The 12,515-nt window shown below is 39.5% G+C and overlaps 1 protein-coding gene across 1 annotated transcript in view; it reads left to right on the forward strand.

Moving 5' to 3' along the window:
• LOC102496584 (thyroid hormone receptor beta) overlaps window positions 1-12,515 on the forward strand; it is a 367,776-nt gene that overhangs the window by 85,764 nt on the left and 269,497 nt on the right. The gene's annotated exons all lie outside the window — the stretch shown is intronic.

Genomic DNA, 12,515 nt, shown 5'->3' on the forward strand with positions numbered 1-12,515 from the left:
GCATGTTCTTAGAAGTAGGAGACTGGCTTACTGGACGAGCAGTTACAATTACTATATACTACAGAGGTCAGCCAAACCACATGCCTAGTCATTTTTAAGTTTGTGGTGGAAATCGTGGATGTGATAGTATTAAAACTTGTGGTGTCATTATCTTTCTTAAAAGAGTGATGAGTTATTTTCATTTTTTTTTTTTTTTGGAGAGATTTTCACTGTAGGGTGCGTGCGCTCGCCAGTCAGACAGAGAGAGACATAGAGACAGAAAGCGAGAAATCACCCCCCAGGGGGGATGGTCACGCCGCAATTCCCTCTCCTCCATTCTCCTCTCGGGATCTTGGGCACACACGCACACGCGCCCGGCGTGAGTTTTAAGCCACCGGGTCCGGGACATGAACCGCGGTCGACTACGTGGGAGTCCAGCGACATAGCCATTACACTAACTGCTGGTTCCCAAAGAGTGATGAGTTATATTCTAGCAGGCATTTGATTTTCTGGTAGGTCACCTAGAACTAATAGATATTTGGTTTTAGGCTTTGTTAAGGTAAATCTAAAGTGGTCTTTACTCTAGGAATAGAGTAACTTTCTAGGATTTGGGCATTTTGGAGTTTCAGCTGAATCTCGAGACTGTTTAGCAAGTGCCTCTTTTCTCTGGCTGGTTGGAACTCCAACGTTTCCTGACACTAGGCAGTCCTTAGGTGCTCTTTTCTGCACACAGAATAACTGTGTGGAGTAGAGCTTGTATATTCTTTGCTTAATATTTGACTAAAGGCTCAAGGGAAACCTTGCATGTATTTCTAGAGCTCTTTTCTGTAAAGCCTCTCCTTCAGTACCATGTCCCCACAGATCCTTGCCCTAGGTGTTGTCCAGAAATCTGATCTCCGTTTCTTCCACCCAGCTCCTCTCTGTTTGGGCTCCACTTCCCTGAGTCCAATTTGAAAAGTGTCCCACGGCAGAAAGCCAAGGTAAATTTATTAAAGCTCATCTCCTCATTTTCCTCCTCTCAAGGATCACAGCCGTGTACTGCCTGTTCTCAATGCCTAAAATCATGGCTGTAAATATTTTTGTCCAGATTTATAGTTGTTTATATACCTTTCTCTATTATAAACACACTTAAAATCTGTATGTGTGTGTGTGTGTGTGTGAGAGAGAGAGAGAGAGAGATACTGCTACTAAAACACAGATAAATTTGATCACTCACCAATCTTGGCTCTATCTACAAAGCTACTTATATTCACAGAGGTTTTCTAAAATATTGAGGACAAGTTTAGGCCTCTTTAAGTGAATTATGGGAACTGGTAACTTAATCTAGTGTGAATCCTTTGTGAAAATTAATAATTTTTTCCTAGTTTGTCTATATTTCTGTAAATTAACTCATTTTCCAAAGATGTTGATAATAAACTGCATTGTACATAGCTCTAATGCGTTGTATTGACCTTCAGTACTTCTTTTAGGCCATCTGGAAAGCTGGAAAAGGATTTTTCTGAATTTTTCTATGTAAAAATGTATCATGACTTTTCTAACAACCTAATAATATAATGTTAAAGTATTTGTGCATTCAGACTTTTAAGCACCAAGCATAAATAACTTCTTTTAAAAGTAAGGATATAGTCATCTATTAAAACAATTTTGTAAAAATAGGAAGAGAAATGGGCTTGATACCAGAAGATCTGGCTTCAAATCCCAGCAGGGCTCAACATCCCTGGTCTTAGGTTGCCTGTCCGTAAAGTGAGATAAAAATAACTACTTTTCAGAGTTGTGATCATGTTGAGGATATTTTCTAGACTCTTGTTGTTATCCTATTATCAGTGATATGAAGGAGAACTACAAAGATTTAGCTTTATATAACATTGAAGCATATTCCCTGGAGTAGCTTTTTGCTTCTTTTCTATATAGCTAAATATGATATTAATAAAATCCTTGAACATGAAGTATTTCATTATGATACAATAATCAAATCCAAAATGACTTAAAAGGAAGACAGTGTATGCTATTTTGGAATGTAACTATTAGCACTTGGCATTTCTTATAGAAGGTTATATTTCTTTTTCTTCTTTCTTAAAAAAAAAAAGTCCTTCAGTCATAAAAATCTGAACCTTTATAAAAGAAAAGTGATACGGGGGTTGGGGAGAATTGTGGGCTGGAGAATTAGTGTATTTGAGTTTTGTACCTCTAGTGTTTAACAGTTTTAAAATCCGGATTTATAACTTGTTGAGAACAATAGACTATTTTAAGCACATTAGCTTTACTAAAGATTAACTTTTTATATGCCTGGCAAATATGATGAAATTTAAGATTTGAGAGTAATAGGATTTTTTTTTTCATTTCTGCCAGCATTCTGGCAGCTATCCTCCATGTATTACGTTCACTGGCAATCAGCACGATTCGATCTAGCATTTTCTCTTAGCGAGCACAGTCTTAGAAGGAAGTCAAACAGGGAGACCTGGATGAGCTAAAACTTGATTTTTAGCTTCACTTTCCTTTTAGTTCTTGTTTTTGTTCATTTCATATCATCACTAAAGTCTAGAGAAATATAAACTATCTAGGAATTCCTACCCTAATAGGTATTCGTGTTCTAACTTGATTCCACAAATGCTTTAATTCACAGTCATTTTATGCAGTTAGAAAAAATTTTAAGGCCTTTCTCACTTTAAAAATAATACCAGTCTTCAAGCCTTATTTTTCTAGAAAGAAACTATACAACACTTTAGTAGTCTTATAAAAGGCATTATAGGGCCAGTCAGTGGCATGGTGGTGAAGGTGTCTAGATCTCACATGATTGATGAAGTAGTTCAAGTCCTGGACCTGGCAGTTTGAAAAACTCTCCAAATACGTGTGTGTGCATTCCAAAAATCCCTAGAGGAGAATGAAGAAGAAGGGACTGCAACTTGGTCATTTCTCTCAGAGGACATTTTCTCATTTTCCCTGTCTCTGTCTCTCCCTGGTGAGCCCACACATCCTATAACAATTTCTTCAAAAAGACTATACACACAGACACACACATACAAACAAAAATATCATTGGATACACCTATGTACATATATTTAAATATTTTAAATCATAATGAGAACCAATCATATGTATGTATTCTCTCCCTATGTACTTTTCCATTGTAGCTTCGGGGTCAATATTTGCTCTAAAAATATGAGACTGAGCATAGGTTTCTCTTTACCTATAAGCTTACAGTGTTGTCTCTGAAAATATTTAATATTTGTTCTGCACAGACCCTAAATTAATGCAGTACAGTGCAAATTAAACCTATACCATTTGCTTTGATCTGTCTCCTGTGTCTCTCTTTTCTGTTTGAAATCATTCAATTACTTTGGCTGCCTAAGACATTTCTCTTTGTTTCTGCAGTTTTCTATCATGTCTGGAGGTCAGCATAGCTGGTGTTTGTTTACTATTGCTCCTTGTCTGTTTTCAGAGAGGTCTTGTCAGAGGTCTTTGTGGCTGGCGATAGTGTCACCCCAGCAAGTGTGGGGAGACTGGTTGCCTTTGGGCACTTGCTCAGGCAGCCAGCGGTCTTGGCTGACCTCCAAGGTGTCAGCTGAGAACCTGGAGCATCTGGGTTGTTTGGGAAGTCATATGATGGAAAAATGACCAGTAAAGTTGCCATTTGCCGCACGGAAATAGCCACTTGCTTTCAGAAAGGATCAAACTAGGTTTAGAAGACCTATGTTGATTTTGGTTTACACACACCTTCTTTACTTTCAGTGTGTTTGCACATACATTATCTCTCCGGATCGTGGGAAAAGAGCAGCCAGAAGGCTTCCTTTCGTTTATGAGAGCCAATATCTCACACCAAGAAGCTTTGTTTGAAAATTAACAAATTAGACTTCGTTTGAAATTTTGTTTAAAAATTAACAGCCTTTGGTCTTTGCTGGGGCTCGTCAACTTTTTTAAAAAAAAAAAGTCATAGACTCCTTTCTTTGAAAGAAATCTTAATCTGACACTGGGTATTTATAAGAACAGGATAAACAAAGGGCTGTTTTAATTCATATTTGCTGGGGAGGCCAGACTCTTGCCCCCTAGGCCTAATCTCCCTGTCACTGAGTCTCCTAGGCCTCTTGAGGCTCCTTGGAGCATAATATGAAAACCACAGCAAAAATGGACCTAAAAGGATATCTCCTGGCCCATGACTTCCCTACTTCTGATATCCTGGACTGCTTGCCGTAGGTATCCTGAACTCTCAGTCACATTTTTCAGAAGTCTTTGTTTTTCACTGCAACAGACAAAGCATCGTCGTGCAATAATCACGAGCCTAACCACACTCAGTCACCTCTACGCATGGCTTCAGCTCTAACAGCCTTTGTGAGTTCGAGCCCGTCTTTCCATTTCCTGGACTTTGGCATCCCCTATCTGTAAAATGGAGATGATCAGACAAGCATGGAAAATGCCTCGAGACCTGTGGTTAGGTCTTCCGTCCATGTCCGTGGGGTTAGGCTGAGAGGAGCTGCTGGTCTCTGACCCCTACCTGTAAAAAGGAACACCCCTGGGTCACTTCAGGGCCAGCTTCTCTGGTCCATTTAGTACTAATCAGGGCAGGGCAATCAAAGTTTGAGCCGGGCAGCGTGTGCAGAAGAAGCATCTATTACTGATTCTCTCATAAGGAAACTCCACAGCATATAAACTTTCCGTCTTAAGGGTTCCTCTGCAGGACATTGAGCTAAATACTCGTTTCGATTAGCATCGTAAATACCTTACTTGATAGCGTCTGAAGAACACTGGATTCGAACTGAAGGATCGCATGCTGTTAGCTGTTCTTGCTCAAGAGAGCCAATCTGCCCATCTCTTCCCCACTCTGCATTTAATAACATCACGTTCATAGCTTGCAATTAGCTATTATGGGATTATTTACACCTGACAACCAGAAAATGCTATCAATGGGGACGTGGGGGGTAGTCTACCAGCATGCTATTGAGTAGAAAGATTTGAATTATAGATAGACCCACTAGCCCTACTAAACATTTTCTGCCTCGAATTTTCTCATCTATTAAATATGGAAAACAAGACCTGCTCTGTCTGTCTCACAGATTTGCTCCAAATGTATGTCAAGCAACTTTGAGAACCAGAATAGATGCCAGTGGAATGGGGGCATTACCATTTCTGGTGCTTATTGGGAGACAGAGAAAGAACATGATACGCATGAATGGTGCCTATTTTCCTTCAAAAACAGAACGAGTGTCACTCATTCTAGATCTTATAAATGCAAGATTGTATGTGCTTTTAGAGAGTCATATATCAAATGTAAGTTAAACTACCTTGAAATGTATTTAGAGCCATTCTTTAAAATGAAGCTTTATAACCAGGCAGGTGGTGTGGTGATTAAGGTGACTGGGTCCCACATGGCTCACTGCATGGTTCAAGTCCCGGACCTGGTGGCTTGAAAAACAAACTAGACATATGTGCATGCATGCCCAAAGTCCCAAGAGGAGAATGGAGAAGAAGGGATTGTCACATGGCCATCCCCCTGGGGAATGATTTTTCACTTTCTGTCTCTTTCTGGTGAGTGCATGCACCCTAGAACAAACTACAAAATAAAAATAAGATGAGCTATAGACTAAAATAAAAATGGCCTGCAGTGCTTCTGAAACTTGGGACCACTGGGCACTGAAGTGGTTCTGTGAGGTACGAAATGCCAAAGTGTCCTGATTCCAAGCCTGTGGCACACTTCTGCTGATAGTCCTGTGACCCAACACTGGTAAGAGCTGGGATTGTATTTCTCCATAAAGAAGGTTCTGGAAGCTAGACAGTCTCTGACCTTATGGGTAATGTTCATCTACACTAGGGTCTTGATGGAAAGAGAATCATAAGTAGTTCTAGAACTCCCAGCAGTTTCTACAGGGCTTTCAAAGAAAAAAAAATGCAATTTATATGCAAATGATTATTATTGATCTTGAATAATAACATAAAGTTATAAAATTTCCACCAAATATACTTCAAGAAATGTGGTATCTTTCACATTTTAGATGAAGACATGATACAGATAATGTCTGGAATCTATGTTTAATAGTTGTATGTTTCATTATAACCTTTCTCTCCTCTCTGGATCTATGCTCTGGACGATGTTACCTGAAGCCCGCAGGGTTGTTGGGGAAAATTAACTTCATGAGTGTTACAAAGAGACAAGCCTCTACCTTTTTTTTTGGGGGGGGGAACATTAATCTTAAGCTAAATTTATCACTTTGGATGTTTGCTATTCTAACCTCCCTATTGCTCAGAAATATGCTGTACAGATCAAGAGAATAGACTTAGAAATTAGCACTGTCTTGGCGCTCCAGCTCTGTCACCTACTGCTTTCCTAATCTTGTATAAGTTTCTTAACCTCCCTAAGCTTCTGTTTTTCAGTCTATAAAATGGAGCTAAATAGTCTCTCTTTATTAGAGCTCTTTGGAAAATTACATGTAAACAGAGCTCAATTAATGCTAAGTCATTAACCTCTTTTAAAGATGAGTTGAATGGTCACTTGGCCTAAATTCAAATGACGCTTTCAGCTGGAATCTTGACCAGCGATGGCATTGTGGTGAGACTGGAGCCAGAGTGTCCGTAGCTAAAATCAACCAACCACTAGCTTGGGGATCCCTTGTGCCCATCTGAATCTGTCAGAAGTCAAGCTGGCATTGATAAGAAAGTGGTGGCATAGTGTTGGAGGGTTGGTATTAGGTAGACCTGGTATGACTCCCTAGCATTTCCTGTCATTATGCCTTTTAGTTCAGGAGTCTTTCCCCAAAATCACGGGGGGTCACTAGAGAATAGTCTGGAATAACGGAGCGTGGTTCCTCCCAGGGTCAATCTATGGATTATCAGATATGTTGAGCACTGCATTCAATGTTGAAGAGTCTTCTCTGCACTATTTACACACTTATACATGCTCCTGCATGTACTGCCACAGTCATCTTAACAGAATGCCACAGGAAAGCCAGTGACAGAGGATGCCAGGGCACAGAGAAGTGCCATGATGGAGCAAGCCAGAGAGAAAAGTCACCCAGAATATTTTTCAAAATAGAGAGTCCAGGGCAATGGGACACCAGGAACAGAACAGTGGGAGTGGTCTGGCCCAGGCTCTGCAGACAGCAAGGGCCACACATTCTCCAGAGAGGCTTTCAGAGCAATGATAACCTGACAAAAAGTCAGCTGGCTTTTTATTATCATGCCCCATTTTAAACAATCTCTGTAATAAAAATACTGTCCCAGAAAAAAATATGTTGTGTTGATCTAAGCCTTAAACAATTGCTGCTGAGTTTTAGTCATCCATGTTTCAGCTCCAACTCAATACGTTTTATTACATATCTCTTAATAAACATAAATTCACATGAAAGTAAATTCAGAGAACTCCCAGCTATCTGGCTGACTCCATCGCATGGGTCTAAGCTTCAGGTGTTAGTTGGTTTTGTTTTTTTATTGTTTTGTTTTGTTTTATGTTTCTTTGTTTTTAGAGAGATTTTTGCTATAGGGTACCTACACTCACCAGAGAGACAGAGAGAGACAGAGAAACAGGAAGTGAGATCGAATCTCCCCCGGGGCAATGACCACACTGCAATCCCTTCTCTTCCATTCTTTTCTCGGGATTTGGGGCACGCACATGCACGCGCCTGTTGTGAGTTTTAAGCCGCTGGATCCAGGACTCAAATCACACTTGACTACATGGGAGTCCAGAAACAAAACCATTATGCCATCTGCCAGTCTCTGGGTGTTAGTTTTGAAAGTTGGTCCTTAAAGCTTTGGAATGATGTGCTGTGCTTTGGGGTATAGTTTATGCCCCAGTCTTTGGACTACTGCAAATTGGACATTTCACCAGATGGAAAATAAGCTATGATTGCCCAGCTGTACGGAGAAGTCCATGTTACATTCCCTCAGTTCTGTTAAACTATCTGACAACCTACCATTTTTGTTTGTGTTATAAATTTAAAACAGTGAGACAGAATGTGCACTCTGAGCTCAGATTCTTTTATTTGGTAACTACAGGTTTTAGTAAAATGTGACATATATTTGTTTCCTTTTATGATGGTTGATTAAAAAAAAAAAAGTCATTGCCAAAGACGACAGAAATATTAAAAAAATGACCAGCTGGAGATGAAGTACTGCTATAGTGTGAGGTGTAGACCAGTGGATAGACCTATTTTTATGATGTCCTACCATGGAATTTGATTGTTTAATCACCATTTCATCCTTTGCAAAATGAGGGTCAAAGCTCCTCTTACAGTGGTAGTGATTAAGTCAGATGGATGTAGCATGGAAAGTGTCTGCCCTGTGTCTCTCCTAGTACGTATGACATCGATTTCCTTCTCTGACTCTACCTTCCTCCTTCTCCTTCCTGCATTGGCATTTATTCGTGTCGTCCAAACAAATAAGATGTCTTTGTTGAATTATGAGGAGCTGAAAGTGATTTGTGTGTCATATTTACCATGCCTTATCTCTTCTCAGCCTTTTGGCTAAGATCAAGTGTACAATGCCTCATCTGTGCAATAATTAATACATCATTATCAAGCCTGGTCTATTCCTTCTGAGTTTCTCTAGATTTAAAATTGTAAGCACCAAATGAGGAAAATTCAGTTTACAGCCCAGGTCTAAAACCCTGCATGGATGAGTGAAGTCATAATTGCATGTACAAAACAAGAAGAGAAAGCACTTCTATTCTTCTTGGCCATTGCTAGGGAAACAGTAGAATCAAGGTGACTTTCAGCAGTATATTGATAACAGCTTCTACTGACTTCTGAAATCACGGACACATACACACATGGAAGAAAAGAAACAGGTCACACATAGGCCAAAACAATAGTCTGTGTTTTTGTGGTTGGTTCAGTTGATGCTAGTGATAGCACCCCCCCAAAAAAAAAGTCAACTTTTCTTCAACCTCTTTATCTTTCTTTTCCATGAACTTTTAGTATTGTGGCTTATCTTTTTTGGTTTATACCCTACATGAATTGTCTGGTACCTCATGTCTTATTAGTGGTACACTGTAGAAGATAATAGCAAGGCTATTCTGCTTTGCACTTACTTTCCAGGAGTTGTATGGGGATCAAGTTAGATAAGATACGGGAAAGAGGCTGTAAATCATAAAGCAATTACATATGTTAAGCATTATTGTTATCATATATCAAAGATCAGTAAACCATGACCCATAGACCAGATCTGGCTCTCTATCTGCTTTTGTGCTAACCTGAGGTTAGTCTAATTCCTTTAAAGATTTTAACTTAAAGTAGGTCTCTGTTTGCCTCTCCTTGCTTGTGTTGAACCCCACACTTAAGCTTCTCATCCCAGTGCTGTTGGGTTGTTGGGGACGTCATGATGCATTTTTACATAAAAAACTAGGTCGTGTATTTTTTGGCAACCTAATAGGTCAACATTGACTATATAGCAATCACAGTTCACCCCTTTGCTCACCATTCACGTTACCTGTTTTAATTCAGTGTAACCCTTAGAGATTTTCTGCAAGCCCAGTAGTCCTAGAGATATTTGGCTTTCTGTAACCTGGTTGTATTACTGCAAGAAGTTCTTTGAAGTTTCTAGACTACTTGCCAAAGTGGAGTTCTTCAAAGCATGTTACATGCACTGTAATTCCTCTTGCAAATGAGAAAACAGGAACTCAAGCAATTTGTCCACTGACTCTCAACTCTGTGCTAAAGCAGTACTTGAACCTGGTCAGAATGAGCACAGAATACAAAGGTTAACTACTCAAGGACCCAGTAAACTGACATTTCAAACCCAACTGTTGATATGTATCTTTTTAGGAAATAAAGCCAGGGAATTGGTATTTTATGTCCTTGTTAGCCCTAGTGTGGTTGATAAAGACCACAGGGTCTACTCTTCTGGCTGAAATTTCTTACCTAAACAGTAATTAAGCTTAATTTAATACATGAAAATGTTTCATGATTTTTTTTTTTCCTCTAAATTGACCAAATGTTTAACCACCATTTTGACTCTGAAGGCTACCCTGATCTCTCCCATGTGCAAATGTTCACTCCCTCTTTGGTATCTTCATTGAGCTCTGTCCTTACTTACTTTAATTTCCAGGAACATTCCATGTCCCATCTCCCAAAAGGCTGAATGTCTTTGATGTTGAGACTGCCATCCAAGTCAGCTTTATGTCCCTAGCTCCTAGTTCAGTACCTGGCACACAGCTGGTAATCAGTACATGTTTGTTGAAGGAATTATGAAGGTGTCATTAGTTTTGCAAGTATTGGTAAGTGTTATTTTATTACTATTATTATTTTCATAGAGGCTTTTATCTTAGGGCACATGTATTCACCAGAGAAACAGACAGACACATTGAGAGGGAAAATTGAGAGGAGGATGGCCCCAAGGAGGATGGCCATGCCATAATCCCTTCTTCTCCATTCTCCTCCATAAATCTTAGGCATGTATGTCCACACACCTGGCATGATTTTCAAGCCACCAGGTTCAGGACTTGAACCATAGTCTGCCAAGTGATAATCCAGTGACATAACTGCTGTGCCATCTGGTCCTGGTAAGCAATATTTTAAATAAAAAGAGCAATGCATGGGTCAGCAGGTGGTGTGGTGGTCAAGGTGGTAGACTCCCACATGGCAGACTGTAGTTCAAGTCCCAAACCTGGCAGCTTGCTTTCTCTTTCTCTCTCTCTCTCTCTCTCTCTCTCTCTGTTTATGAAAAGAGTGTATGTGCTCAATAGCAAATTATTAAAAATAATAATAATGATAATAAATAAAATGAAGTAAATAATTGTTAAAAAGGAGGGTGGGTAATGTGTATAGGAACAGAAGAAAGTAGGTATGAAACCAAAAGCTCTGATGAACACAGTACAGATAACTTGACTGCTGAATCCTCACAGATGGGAGTCCATGTGCTTCCAGGAAGTAAGGAGAGTCACATGAGTGAAGAAAAGAAGGAGCTGAGGTGGGACCTTGGCCTCTCACTCCTGCCATTGCTGCCTCCTGCCCCTGACTTTCCCCAAACACAGGGGTAAGGATGAAAAGAAGCTCTAGGTTGCCCAGTTCATGCACTCTAGTCTACAGCTGGCACTCTGTCCATGTTCCCAGTAGAAGAGATAAAGACTCCAATTAGAACAGTAGAAAATGCTTGTTTATAGGAATTGAGTCTACTGTGACTTGACAGGTTGATATCTGTAAGTAGCATTTACAAATCATGTATACACTCTACTGCCAAACCTAGAACTGGCTGTGGTAGTCTTTAGGGACTACCCTCCATGCTGACTGGCAATATAAGTTAGTGTGAGACTCTGTAGGTTGATACAACTGATACTCCATCATTGTTAAAGTGAGATTCTGTAGGTTTGAGACCCTATAGGCATGATCTTGTTTTCCAAGAACCATTCCAACTTCAAATATTTCATTCCACTGCATTTTAAGAATGCCTATACTTGTAAGACATGATTCACTTTTTAATTTGGAAAGCAATAAATAATAGATTTCAATATGCAAATAATATGTACCTAGCTCAACTGATTAATATTGCGAGTAGTCAAGGAAACAAATAATTCTGGCCTTCTAAGTGCACAGGGTTTTTGCTAGTTAATTTGGTTCAAGTCAAAATACCTGCAGTTAAAACTTATTTCTTACATCTCTTCTTTTAAAGGTTTCCAAGTGTGACAAAATATATTGTTCTTTTATGTCATTTTGCCAATACATTGAGATTTTCTCTAGAGAGAAAATAAACTCTAAAATGATTCTCTCTCATGAGCTTCCAGAAGCCATATAAAATAAATATTCAAAAGCTGGCTCCATAGTGGACAAGAAAGCCCGGTCCCACGTGGCTGACCCTGGCTAGAATTCTAGCTCCAGTGCCTTAAAAGATATGGCAGGCACATGTGCATGCATGTCCCAAATCCCAACACAATAGAGAAGGTATTGTGGTGGTGGTGGGAGATGCTTTCTCCCCTACTCCTTATCACCTATCTCTGGAGAGTACACATGCCCTATAGTAGTTAAAAAAAATTAGTCATTAAGGAAGAACATATAAGCCACAAGAAAATTAAGATAACGTTATTTGACGAGAGTTCATAAAGTAATTGTGCCATACAACATTTAAACTTTTAAAGTTTAAATTTAGAAACAAAATTAAGACTGTTAAGAAAATCAAATTAAATCCATGTGGCAATTGACCACCTTGTCTATAGTTGCCATATTTCTTTGTGCTTCCCAAAGTAAAATGCAGTTGACATAAATGATCTGTTCATGGATTTGCTCTTTCTAGAGTCGTATCTATAACTCAAGTTTCCAAAGAGTCAATGCCCGTGGACCTTACAAAACAACCAGGTTATTAAAGTTGCTTAAGCAATCTAGTCAGTTGAAAAGTTTGGGTTTTTTTGCTTTCTTTTTTTTTTTTTTGAAATCCAGTGACACAAAGTTGGCTGGAGACTCTGTGGCATTAATCATTTCCTCTCTGCAATCTGTCAGCTTGCAAACGTGGGCAGAGGGAGTGTCCCACGTGCCCTCTGCCCGTTCCTGCACACTCCTGAGCTCTCGCAAGTTCGTAGGGGGTAAACTCAATTCAGTGACTCTTTGCTGGATTCATACACTCTT

This window comes from Tupaia chinensis, unplaced genomic scaffold, assembly GCF_000334495.1.
Source record: "Tupaia chinensis unplaced genomic scaffold, TupChi_1.0 Scaffold148626_1, whole genome shotgun sequence".
NCBI classification, from domain to species: Eukaryota; Metazoa; Chordata; class Mammalia; order Scandentia; family Tupaiidae; genus Tupaia; species Tupaia belangeri.